The following is a 14,447-nucleotide window of genomic DNA, read 5'->3' as shown; positions in this document are numbered from 1 at the left end:
CTTTATACTGTTTTAGGTATTGAGCTTTAGATTAAGAAGATCCTGTATGAAATACATTTGTGCGTGGCATCAGTTTAAATTCGAGTGGCTTGGGCTGGCTGTGTAATATATAGAATAAATGAGTAAATAATAAATGTAGCAAAAAAAGTTAAAAAGATTGACAATGAGCTCATAGATAGGTAGATGGATGGATAGATAATATCTAAAAAAAAAAAAAAAAGAAGAAGACGAAGAAAATACGAATATTTATTATTATTATTATTATTAATATTATTATTATTTTATTATTATTAACAACAACAACAACATAATAATAAAATAATAACAACAACAATAGGATGCCTACACACCTTTGGTGCTTGGCCCCCTAATAATATTGATGGGGATCCCCACTTTGTGAGCCACCATTAGTGGGGTCTACATTATTGTTGTTTTATCTATCTATCGAAGCATTTTTTGACTAATCTTTAACATTTGTTTTACCATAGTGTTTCATTACTGTATATAGTGTCGCAGGTCATCTGAGGCTAAATTGAAGTGTTCCCTATGTAGTGCACTATTAAATAATTATGCCCTAATTTAGCGCACATGCCATTTTGGAATCGACCTCAGTCACTCTCAGCGCTACCTAATGACGTCATGGCTGAGCCTGTGGAGCTGCAGTAGATGATTTTGACCAGCAGGTGTCAGTGAAAGCTTTAACACAGAATGCAGTGTGAACGCAGTTGGATCGGTTAAAGCACGTGCAATAACGCAAACGTCATGGCGGCATTAATCAGCCTGATCGAAGAGCGGAATCATTTGCATGGGAAATTGTGATATATTGAGCATGACACAGATGAATATGGGCGGACGGTAAATCAAAACAGTGCCATCAATTACAATCTGCAGTCCTGGACCTGAACCAATTCTCGGCTTTCGACATGGCATTATAGTGCACTGAGGTGTTAACGCTAAAACGATGAGCTTTCAAAACATTTTCACGCAGCAACTTTTGCACACCAGTTTCTTTTACACTACCATTCCTTGGGCTGGGCTTCTTCTATAAAATCAGAAAATCGCACAATTACTCATCAATTTAGTCAAGTAATAATGTTCCTAAACACAATTCAAGGTCATCATTTCAAACTGGGTTTAATCACATGTCATTTATCCAACCAGTAAACACCTTTCTATCAGCTTGACCAGCTCGGCCTGTGTTTTGGCAGCTCGTTGCCAGACAGACCAAGCTGTTTTATCAGCAGGGGTCAACTAGGCTAATCACTGACAACAGCAACAAAAACAGGGCGAGTAATGACAACAAAACTGTATACGCAATATAACATCTGGAACATATGTAAAAAGCGATAAAACATATGTTTCACTACTGTAGACCTAATTGTACAACATGACCGCTATGGAACATATTTGAAATGTTTTGGTTGTGAGTTTGGGTTGGGTGATATTGCATTCATTTACATTCTCCTCAGAAATGACGGAAGAAGTTTGGGTTTGAGATCGAAAGACGATTATGAGACGATAGATCAGAATTTCAGCTTTCATTTCCTGATATTTACATGTTTTAAATGACTTTAGACATGGCACCTTTGTTGGCAGACCATTCGGTATTTAGCTACTTTTGAGCAAAAGTATAGGAACAGATAGTCTTAAAGTAAACAAAATTAAGCAACACGTAATATTTGGTTGCATATCCCTTGCTTGCAATAACTGCATCACCAAACTGTTGCGTTCTTCTCATGTGATGCTTTTCGAAGCTTGTACCAAATCTTCTTTCAGTCATTTACAAGTACTAGCCTATAGTTAGCCTTCAGAACAAAAATATTCATCTCAAGAAAAACTATATGAAAATATAGTACAAATTATGCTTTTGCTCTGTGGTAGCTATAGTTAACATATTCTGCATCATCATATTACCATGATTTTACTTCATGATAACTACTTTTATTACACTTGGACTACATTTGCTTAGGTTTGCTATGCTGTGATAAACCCTAATACTGCCATGTTTTTACCAATTTATACCACAGCACTGTTGAATTTTTTAATTCTGAATGCTCAGAAGCTATCTATAGCAGCAGGTCTGACAGTAGTTCCAGGTGTAATTCTATCCAGATGTGTATATTAATAAACTAGTTCTAATATATTATTGTTTCTATAGTAACAACTTATATAAGTCTTGTATGGTGGATGCTCAACACATTATAAGTCTTAATTTATATTTTTTTAAAAAAGGTTTGTTATTTGCCAATGAAATTGAAAAAAATATCAATCTATTTCACAGACCCCCTTTTAAAAACATACATATAGAGTATGTTACGTATACATACTGTAATCAAACTATTCACATATTCGCTCATTCTTTGAATGTGTACAGTAATATTTCAGCTATTGCAGCCATACAGCTCTTTATTCCTGAACTTTCCACATTTCTCATTAGCATCAAGTTGACATTAATTATAGGCTGACTTGTGTTTGAATTATTGAGGTTTGGATTTAATTCGAATGATCTATTAAATAGGCTAATAACTAAAAGAACTCAACAATAAATAAAATAACGTTGAGGTCCATTGCTCTCGTGCCACTTCTCTTAAGAGATGCATTGAGGGATTTTATTGAATTTTCTTCACTGTACTTTCAGACAAAATGGAAAAACTCTCAAAGTAGTGCAGCATGAAGTGAATAGGGTGCAGTTTCTGACATACCAGCGTTCTTCTCTTGTTGAACAGTTTGCTTTATTCTTTTCCAAAAAGTGTATATAAAAAAACTAAAGGTCTTAAAATCTTTTGGAGACAAAATACAGCATGACTGTTTGTAGCATATTGATTACAGGTTCATAAGGCCGGTCTAGGAAACCCACCTACACTGTTTCACATTTTTCCTGTTCATGAAGATCTGGGTCAAGTAAGTGGGAATAAAACCCCCTGAAACCGTGCAGGGTTGTCGTTCTCCAGAACTGGAGCTGAGAATATAGAACATTCGCTGTTTCCTATGTTTTGTCCTCCCTCCCACATACTGACCCTGGCACTTGCCCTTATTGAAACAAACTCTGAAGTTAGTTGACTTTTCTTGTGTGTGGACTTTACACTATGCTCACTCTCCACATGGCTGAATAATTTAAGACAAAGCGAGTGAGTGTTGCTGCTATACTGGTGTCAGTAAGTGCGCTGAGGCTGATTTCATGGCAGATCTTCCACTTTCTTGTCTTCATTCATCAAAATTTCATCCTGGCTTTCCAAAAGCGTCCTCTATTATTAAGCAGCTAGGCATGACTAGCGTGCCATGCAAAGTGGGTGTGTGTGTAAAAGAAAGAGAGACAGAAAGATAGAGAAAGATAGAGCGGGAGTGCGAGCAATGTCCTCGATCTGACTAGGATCACACTCTCGATTAGTGTCCTTTGGGAAGTATAAGTCTTTGATGCTTTCAGGTAGATTCTGCCGAGAAGAAGCTACAAATATAGCATGGTTGAAAGGACAAGGCCAAGTTTAAGCCAAGATCTCCATTATAAAAGAATTTATAGTACGATGTAGAGGAAAGCATAAGTACTGTACACAGTAGGTCATTTTGAACACAGCCAATATATTAACATATTATGTCAATAACTAGTAACAGTATCTATAGCTTAGGATCTATAGTATAATTTGGGATGTAACCCAATAAACTAGCTTAGCTACCATTTTCACAGCATTGTAAGTCAATGGTCACCAACCCTGTTCCTGGAGATCTACCTTCCTGAAGACTTCAGCTCCAACCATAATAAAGTCCACCTGACCATCTAATCATTGCTTTAAGAAGTTCTTGATCAACTAAAAGAGGTGTTTTAGATTTTGGTAGGAGATGAGGTCTGCTGGAAGGTAGATCTCAAGGAAACGGGTTGGTGACCGCTGGTTTAGACGATCTTTAGGTGTGGCTTACATGTATCCTGTGCTAGTGGTTGATTTGGTCAAAAAAATACTGAAAGATCTTTGTAATGATGTTTGCTTTTGCACTCCTAAGGGTTCTCGGCATAACTGTGGGTGGCTGACAGCATCATCGTCTTCATGATTGGGTTGAGGGCATGCTGAATACTGCATTAGCCGACTGCTATGCTTACACACAGAGGGTCTTCCCACTCATTCTTTCGTCGTCTCACTCACTCCTCTCCTCTCTCTCTCACACGCTGAGCTCATTTTGTGACATTTACACAAGGCACTTTAATATTGCAACAGTCAACATCTGGGAGTGGATCTGAGACGTCCAACTCTGGCTCTGAGTACACAGCAAGACCCAGTCACCCACCCACATACAAACACACACACTCGCACACCCACAGATAGCCATTTCTCACCTGGCAATGTCGTACAGTGTCACAGATCTGACAGTCATACAGTAATAAAAATTGCTTAAGTGAGACAAAAGAACACTTCATTTATTTATATCTCTATTGAGGAGCTTGAAAGATTAACACAGCCTTTGCATTTTAATAGGACAGTTTATCATTACAGACGGGAATACTGCGTTTGGACTCTTTTGGGACACTTCCAGCTTGTTTTTTTTTTTTTGTAGTTTATTGTTGTATCTTAGCTTGGGTAGTTTATGGAGACAAAGGCATTATGATTTGTAGCAACCTGTACATCTCATGGCTGAAAACTTGAAGGAATAGCTAAGTCATCTTGACTGCTGGATTAAAATGAAATAATATGCTATGGCTACATTTCTCACCATTGTAGCCAAAATATATAACTTCCTGTCATTAATTTAATGTGTACTGGAGCAACATGATTGACATGAAAAATGTTGTTGGGTCTCTTATTCTCATACAAAAATATTGCGTGCCTGCCGTTATGAAGCGAAGAGACAGCCAGCATAAAGAACATAGGGTGTGTCAAATGAAATCAAACCTGTTTGGATTCCTTTCTAACAAAATCAGTTGAAACAGAGGAAGAAGAATGAGGTTTTAGCTAACAACAACCAAATGTCCTGCTTTCATACTTACAGTAGTTTAGTGTCCATCAAGGATGGCATGAGACTGCTACTAATATTGTATTGCAGTTTTGATGACTGTTGTTGTCAGCATTTATGAATGGGACTTAAAAATCCCTTTAGGAATCCTACCAGGTTAGTTCATGTTAGCTAGCTGACTAGTATTAGTTGTGAAGACTGTGAACACTTACAAATGAAACTTAAAAATCCCCTCAGAAATCCTGTCAGTTTAGTTAATGCTAACTAGCTGACTAGTATTAGCAGTAATGATTAGCATTTACAAATGAAACTTGAAAATCCCCTCAGAAATCCTGTCAGCTTAGTTAATGCTAGCTAGCTGACTAATATTAGTAGTGAAGACTGTGAACATTTACAAATGAAATTTAAAAAAAACCTCTCAGAAATCCTCTCAGGTTAGTTCATGTTGGCTAGATGACTAGCAAAATGTTCAGATTATGGACATGTATTAATGGGACTTAAATATCCCCTCAGAAATCCTGTCAGCTTTGCTCGTGCTAGCTAGATGACTAGCAAAATGTTAATATTATGGACATTTATGAATGAAATTTTAAAATCCCCTCCGAAATCCTGTCATATCTGTGCATTTTAGCTAGCTAACTAGCTTTATCAGTAAAGACTATAACCTTTTAATGAACAGGACTTAAAATCCTGTTAGGAATCCTTTGAGGTAACCTCATGTTAGTCAAACAGAACAAATATATGTGCATATATAAATGGTAATGGCATCTTTCTTCCCACTCAGAGACTATATATGGACTCTAAGATGCCTATTTTACCACTCACTCAGAGTTGCTCTCATTTCCACATATGAACTTCAAGATATGCACACATTTTTAATAAATAAATTTAAAACAGACCAACACACCAAAAAACAGACCCCACTGTTTTGGAGAGAAGGTTTAAGGTGTCTTGTTTTTAAATAGAAAGGAAACTCACATGATGTCAGAGTTGATGTTGTTTGACCTTGCTGCAGCTTGGTTTTGATGAATTAACACCACTCCTCTCATGGGAATTGACTGGTAGAATTGGATTGGTTTTGTGTATCGTAATGCTGAGGAAAAGCCTTGGTGCCAAGAGTGTGCATAATCTTGTTCCTTTGTTTAACTCTATTTGAACGGGATTAGTTTTACACATGGGGAGCTGGCGTAATTCCATCTTTTAGAAGCGCTACTATGTGATTTTATCTCTATCTGGGTTGGCGATGTCCGTGCTTTCCTCTATCATCAAAAATAGATTACTGTAATTAAGGTTGTTTAAGCAGCAAGTTATATTTAAGTTGCTCACTAGCTGTAATATTAGCTAGGTGTTAGTACTTCTGGAGGGAACAAACTTAATTCACAAATTCACAGTTCAGTTCACAAAGAAATAATGATTGCATTCAATGGGCACAAATATACCATGTTGTATGTGTGTTGCATGCAGAGATACATTCACAGATAATCAGTAAAAAAAAAAAAAAAACGATAAAAAGCACAGTCTTTCACCGAAAGTGCTGATATTTCTCCCTCCAACTGTATTTCTTGCATTTACATTGCTTTTCTCCCCAGAAAAGGAGACGGTGATGGCGTTTCGTTATGGGATTAACAAAACCCATTAAAACAGAATTACCGTCATGCACCTCTAAATGTGTGCACAAAACACATCAGTAATTGGTGAGTCAAATTAATCAGTGTCAGCCAAATCAGACAAGATTGAGAGGAATACCTGCAGCCAATCAGAAATCAGCACCAAACAAAATAATGCCCCAAGCATAAAACAAAACAAAACAAAACAAAACAAAACAACTGGCACATGGTAGATGTACTGTTGTTTTAAGCCTTCAGCAATAGTGTTCTTACCTAATATAGGAGATAAAACACATCACAAAGACTCAATTATGATTTAATGTCTTTACAATACTTCAAATGTATAACTGCTCCTGGCATTTGCATTCTACTGACTTGTCTGAAATGTGTTATTGATGTTTGTACTTTTCATTTTCTTCGCATCTGCTGTAAGCGGTGTCGTGTCTAAATACATTTTACCATCAAATCCACTTTTCAGTTACATTAAACCCAGAAATAGTGTGTTTACTCAAGGTAATATTGGTTCCAACAAAGTGGAAACAGTACCAATCATTTTATCATTGTAAGTATTACTATATGGAGTTCTCAGTCATAAGATTATGAATTTCATTAACTCTAAATAGTTTGCCAGACATTAGGTTTTCAGTATTCTTGGTTTGTCAGGTTGGGCATTAAAATGAGATCAAGATACAGATTATTTTCTGGTATAGACACTTGATGCACTAGGAAGCTGAACACATCCATATACATAGCATTTAATTGATTTGAGTGAGGAGAGGAATTTCATAATATTATAAATAAGTGTGAAACTATTTTTCCAGGCAAAGATATTTTTTTATTTAACTATAATATCAGGCTCAGATCTCCTGAGGTATACATACTGTATGCGTCAGGGGTTTGTACAGGCCACGTATACAAGTGCAGATTTTTATTATGCAACGTATAAACAAACATCAAAGACAGTGAACCCAAGAACCATAAACCTGAACAGAAGATACAAGGAAAAAACTTGCAGACTATGAGCGAGGCTGTGGTACACATGACAACACACGAACATGACGACAACATCAAAAGCTTGACAGTAAGCCGCTGAAACACAGGAACTTATATAATGATGCTAATCAGGGTGAAACAAGACATAGGTGCGAGTGATTGAACACATGTGACCTGCTGGGGCTGATGGGAAGTGTAATTCATTAGCTTATTTGTTACTAGATTAATGTATCTATTAAACTATTGTGCAGAGTACTTTCTTTCTTTTTGCCAGTTATCATGCTGTATCTCATAAAGTACCACATTATATTATATTATAACAGATAAGCACATTAGCATAACTCTAGTAAAGTCAGCAGATATTTATTAGTTTGTTTAAGTTGGTGTCAGTGGTTTATTTTTTGCTTCGATAGAGACATTTTTGTTCTTTAGATAGTCATTGACATTGGAGTCAGCATTGATAGCAACACAGCTGACTCAAATAAGCTGGATAGTTAATATGTTAGGGTAGCGCAAGAGCAAAATATTAACCAGTAGTTGTTATATTCATACATTTCATATTTTGAATGTTTACTATTAAAGTACCCATGAACATTTTAACTATTAGAATCCATCCATGTATTTTCTGTAGTGCTTATCCTACACAGGGTCATGGGGAGCCTGGAGCCTATCTCCGGAGACTCTGGGCACTGTGCAGGGGACACTCTGGACAGGGTGCCAGCAGGATAAACATAGAAAAATATAAATTTTTTTACTGTGATGACAAATTTGATATCAAACACTGTATCTAGCGTATATAATCAGAATCAGCCATCCATCTAGCCATGCATTTTCCATATTGCTTATGTTACACAGGGTCGTGGGGATCCTGGAACCTATCCCAGGGAACTCATGGCATAAGTCGGTGAAAACATGGACGGGGTGCAACCCATCGCAGGGCACAATTGCACACACACTACGGACAATTTGGAAATGCTGATCAGCCTACAACGCATGTCAGTGGACTGGGGGAGGAAACCCCTGAAGCACAGGGAGATCATGCAAGCTCTGTGCACACAGGGTGGAGGCGGGATTTGAACCCCCAACCCTGGAGGTGCGAGGCAAACGTGCTAAACACTAAGTCTAAGGGATTATTATTGTGTATTATATTAACTGGAAGCTGTCTGGTGGGACGTTTTAAACACTGTAAAGGGCTTCTTTTGAGACACTGTTAAATAGGTTTTGTTTATAGCCACCTGGTTTCATATAAATCTGTTCTCAATGAAGTGGAGCTGAATGGAGCTGGCATGTTTCAGTTGATCTGTTCTCTGCTGGGAAGAATAGCGTAAAACAGAAAACGAGTGTTTACACCACTTTCATCAGCGTCTTAAGCCTCACTAGTCCTGCCACAGAACACAAGTCCACCTCTAAGGTTTTCACCTTCATCGTGTGGGAGCTTTGATCCGTCCATTTTCGGTCAGTGTGCCATTTTAACCCTCTGCTCTCCTCCGGTTCTATTAACCTTACTCTCTTCTGTGTCTCGATCCCTCGCTCCTCTTCTCTCATCTCCATTCCATCTGTCTTTCATCCCAAACCCCCCCTTCCTGCCCATCCCTTCATTTTCCGGTTCATTTCAGAGATCTGACCCCATCTGTTTCCTTTGCATCCTCAAGCTCTCGGTCGGTCTCACTGTCGCATTGATTGTGACACTACAACGTCTGACCCGATGATCAATCGCATTAATTCTATTCTGTTCTCTATTTTTCTTTACTTCACATAAGCCTTAGTCTGTCACATACAGAAAATGATAATATTTTTAAGTACCATGTCCTTGACTGCCACAGAAGAGGCATGGACCAATGCCAAGTCTCTCTCTCTGTCTCTCACTGTGTGCCATGGTGAGAGGAAGTAGATGGCACACTGACCCAAATGAAGTTGTCTGGATTTGCTCTACAAGCCACTCTAACCACCCAGACAAATTAGAAACTATGTCATCAGGATAGATTTAGGCACAGTGGTGGATCTATAAAGTTTTCCAGAACCTTTCGGCAGTGTGCCATATTCATGTATGAATATATGTCTGTGATACTGTAGTCATCTTTGTGCATTGTATTTCTGCCTGTGTATGTATTGTAATGTTTTAGGCGCTAAGAAATCTGGGTGGTACTTAAGATGGGAAGCCACATAGAGGAGGGGTATCTGTAACCCCCTGCCAGACTTGAGGATCCACCTGTTTTGTACAGACATCACTTGAAAGACCTTTGAAAAAGCACATGCTAAACTTACTCATTCGATTCCATCATGCTAATTTGCCACTATTGGTCATATTAACCTTTTGGTGGTTTAGTCGTCTCTCCTGGACATCTCTGATAAGAAATATCTGGAAAGATCTCACTGTGGCAACGTCTGATCCACCTTAACACCCTTTCTTTCTATTTCTGTCCCTGTAGGATTGTCGCCAACTTTAATGCGACATGAATAAACAAATCCTTGAGAACAGTAGTAGATCTTAGAGCACAGACATGCCCAAAGATTTGCTGTGTCATCTCTTAGAGAGATGTAGAAGCATGAAAGAGAGAATGGATGTCAAGGAGAGTGGGAGATGAATAGAAAAGGTTACGTTTTTGTGTCAGACATCTCAGAAGGAAAGAAAAAGGGGGGGGGGGGTGATGAAATCTACTCAGTTGTCAGCCTTAAGGAGTAACGTGTTATCTTCTCTGCCCTTATACCAAGCAATATCCCTCTCTCGCTTTCTCATTCCATTCTTCATTTGTTCATTTTTAAGTGCGCATCCCATACCTTTTCACGGGGCTGTGTGCAGTTTATTAAAAAGTCATTATAAATGAGATGATAGACTTATACTTGGTCTTTCTCTCTTGCTTCCTCTCTATGGCTCTCTTCTCCTTCCCTATTGCGCTCGAGCCCCACAGGAGTGAGGCAGAGTGATGGAGGAGAGCAACTTTAAGACAAGGTTAAAGAGAGAAGGAGGGGGGTTGGGCAAGAGAGACTGATGGTGGAGAGAGAGAGGGAGATGCTGCCAAACAAATATTTTAAGCTCTCTCTAGCTTGCCCAGACTGTACTTGAATACATACTTGAAGGAATTGGACGTGGCTGTGTGTCAGAGGCTATGTTTCGTATCCCACAGTGCCCTGTGGTTATCTTTTTTCTGCAAATGTAACCCGACACACTTCTATGCCCATAAGTGCAGGCTTAATATATTTGCAGGTATCAAACCTATTTCAAGTTGATTCTCTTCTTAGGATCTCAAAACGCTGCACTTAAAATAGCGGATTAGTTTATATCATTGGTCTGATGGGAAGCTTGAATAAAGCCATGGATCTTAAAGTGTAATCTTGGCACCTCCAGGAGGCCATGAAATCACAACCCACTACTATAAAAAGTTATTATAAAGAGATTCATTATGAAGTTCTTATAGTCATTACACTCTTTGACAGGTCCCTTGATTTTAAATCCAAAAGTCAGGAATTCAAAATAAATAATGTCAACTGAAAGCAAATGACAATTGCTATAAAAATGTGTTGGTGATAACCTAGACAGTATAGCTCTGTAAATAAATAAGTCTAATATTTAAATAATTTATCTGTTTATATAATCTATCCATCCATCCACAGGGTAGTGGGGGATCCTGGGGCCTATCCCAGGGAGCTCAGGGCACAGGGCGGGGACACCCCAAAGCATGGGGAGAACATGCAAACTCTATGCCACTGTGCCACTGTGCCCCCTTCAATAATCTACTTAAATAGAATATGTTCCTAAAAGAAATCTGTGCTCAGGGGGTCCATGGAAGGATTTAAAAAAAAAAATTCAGTTAAGGGGTCCATGGCTGCAAAACACACGAGAACCCCTAAGATACAGTGAAACATGTGCATGTTCTAGAAGTCGAATGAGAGGTATTAGTGATTTGTCAGCCGGAATTGTATAAATATTTTGACATATCAAAATGCGAAAGCCGATATTGCTGAGAACAACAACCATCAATTATCATTATGAGTTGACTGATTGAGATACTGTGATGCCGTAGTTTATTTGATCCATAGCTTGCAAGTTATTAACTTGTTTTTACTAACAGCACATTCTTGACATTTTGAGAAAGCTGTAGAAGAGTATAGAGCCATATCTCCCTGCAGTTCTTGCCTAGTTTCCCACTGAAGCTAAGCAGGGTTGTGTCCTTCCAAAATCTCCCCATTGGCCCTTCTCTATCATGACCCCCTAATAATCCCCATCTCTGAATTGGCTACATCACTCTCATCTCTCCACTACTAGCTGGTGTGTGTTCTGGTGCACTATGGCTGCCATCGCATCATCCAGGTGGATATGCTACAGACTAGTGGTGGTCGAGGAAACCCCCCCCCCCCCCCCCCACTATGTAAAGCACTTTGAGTGTCTAGAAAAGCACTATATAACTGTAACTGTAACTATAAAGTACAGTACAATGTCTCATAAGAGTGATTTAAATGTAAAATCGATAAACACTTTAGTTCGAGGGCATTAAAATCATTCATTTGGCTGGCATGTGGTTCTTCATAAATAAGAAGCTGTATTGGAATTAGGCGCCTTCATCTAAGTAATTTAATTACAAAACTGAGCATTCAATTCCATGTTCCTATAAGAAGTAGATATTGTAATACAATATTAGAAAAATGTCTCCACCTGCAATTTTACCTTTTGTGAGATGAACTTACTGTATCTACTTCTTAACCAAGATAAATGATGTCAGAACTTTCCCCACCCTTAATGTGAAATTACAATGTATAAAAATGAAGTGAAAAACAATCCGAAACCTTTTCGGGAAAAATAGGAACAATTTTAAACTTACAATAACCTAGTTGCGTAAGTGTGCACACCCCTAAACTTACTATACTTTGTTGACGAACCTTTTGATTTCATTACACCACTCAGTCTTTTTGGGTAAGACTCTATCAGCGTGGCACATCTAGGCTTGTCGTCCTGTTCTTGGTGATGTCACTGTGGTGCTCCATTTTCTCTATTTGTTGAAGATGGCCTTCATGGTGTTCCATGGTACACCTTATGTTTTCTTCAAGGAAAATCCTTTAATTGCTTTTGACAGTGAGACACCGTACGTCCTTTGTAAGCTCTTTGCAGACCATGGCTTCAGCAGTCAGATGAAACCAAGAACATGTGAAGAAAATCCTACAGAATCAGCTGATCTTTATTTGGGGTTAATCAGAATAGTTTCATTGAAGACAGCTGCATGATAATTATTTTTGAACATGAGACTGAATGTGAATGTGTTCAACACAATGACATCCAAGATTATAAAAGAGTGTCCACACTTATGCAACCAGGTTATTGTAGCTTTTTTTTATTTTTCCTATTTTCCCCTAAAATGTTTCTAAGTGTTTTCACTTGATGGCAGAAAAATTTCTGACAGGATTTGTCTTGGTTTAATTATTTTTTTAACATCACAAAAACCTGCCATTTTAACAGGGACGTGTAGACTTTATATATCCATTATAGGAATGTGGAGAGCTTTAAGAATTTATGCTTTCTGTTTTCACCATTAACTGTCTCCAGAATGATGACCGGTTCCTTGCACAACGCAATGACTGGCAGCTGACTATGACAGTATTTTAACTGTGTGCACTCTTGTGCAAATTTGGCATCCCAGTCAGCTGCCACATGGTGAAACAGATTTCTGTGGGTCTCTCAAATCCACAGAGCACACAACCTGGAGAACTGTATAAGAAATAATAGGTTAGTAATGATTTATAGATTTAATTTTATTAGGATATTAAGCTTCCTCTCAGCACCTCTTCTTTGTTCAGTATAATTTTTATTGTCTTCTGGTTTGTTATATTACTATTTATATGATTATTATTTTTTCTTCATTGTCATGTTTGATTTAAATTGAACTTAGGTCTCATAGAGTTTTCCAGTTTTCATTTTTAGATTGCTGTTCCATGGAAAATTTATGTACTGTGATATATACTGTTATACTGTTATATGTCCACAATTTTCTTAAGATTGTGATGTAAAATTTTAATCTACATGCTCACCCAGGGCAAAGAACTATGCTAAAAAAGGCTTGGGTGGACAGTGACTCACCTGGGGTAGATGTAGCTGCTGGTGAAGTTCCCAGTGTTAGCTCTTCCAGAAGATGCAGTTGACAGTTCATTACCAGCCCTACAGTCTATACCATCTGGCTCATGCCGTGTCTTAGAGCCATGACACCAGAACTAGAGCCAACCTAGGCAGACTGACGATTGCTTCCTCTTGCCTCCTGTTGCCTCACCTCTTTTATGAAAAGTTGTACACCAACACACCAAAGACGACAGCTGAAGGCCGACATGCACATTCGTTCTGCCACGGTTTGAATAGAAATATCTCTCCACACCAGGAGAGGGTGGTAGTCCGTATTTGTAGTTGAAAGAAAGAAAACCAGTTGCCGACGCCCCCAAGTATTCCAGAAAAATACCTCAAATCACATATTACTGTGCTAACTAGTTTGTCAAACTATTATCGATAGTGGAATACTATTCTGACACACTGTTTAGTGTAGCAACGTAATAGTATTAGCTGCCATTTTCATTACACTGTGAAGCTGCTCTGAATTTCAAAAATCTGCAGCCATTTTGTTGTCAATTTAACCAGATACAGTAAACAGGAAGAGGTTCTCTTGAAGTTAATCGCAGAAATTAACGCAAAATCAAGCAAACTCTGCAATATTCGGAGGCGCTTGCAATTTTTCTAAATTGCCGCAGATTTGGGTCAAGATACGTCATGTGACGTCATCACAATGTACATTCAGCCAAACCCTCTTCGATTTACATGTGTCAAACATGAGTACAGCTAAAAGGTCTCATTTACCAACAAACATTTTGTCAATTCAAGTCATTTTCTGAAGAAAAAACAAAGCATAAAAATCTTACCAACTTACATCGCAACTT

This window comes from Ictalurus furcatus, chromosome 28 (assembly GCF_023375685.1).
Source record: "Ictalurus furcatus strain D&B chromosome 28, Billie_1.0, whole genome shotgun sequence".
In the NCBI taxonomy this organism is placed as follows: domain Eukaryota; kingdom Metazoa; phylum Chordata; class Actinopteri; order Siluriformes; family Ictaluridae; genus Ictalurus; species Ictalurus furcatus.
This window is presented reverse-complemented; position numbering follows the sequence as displayed.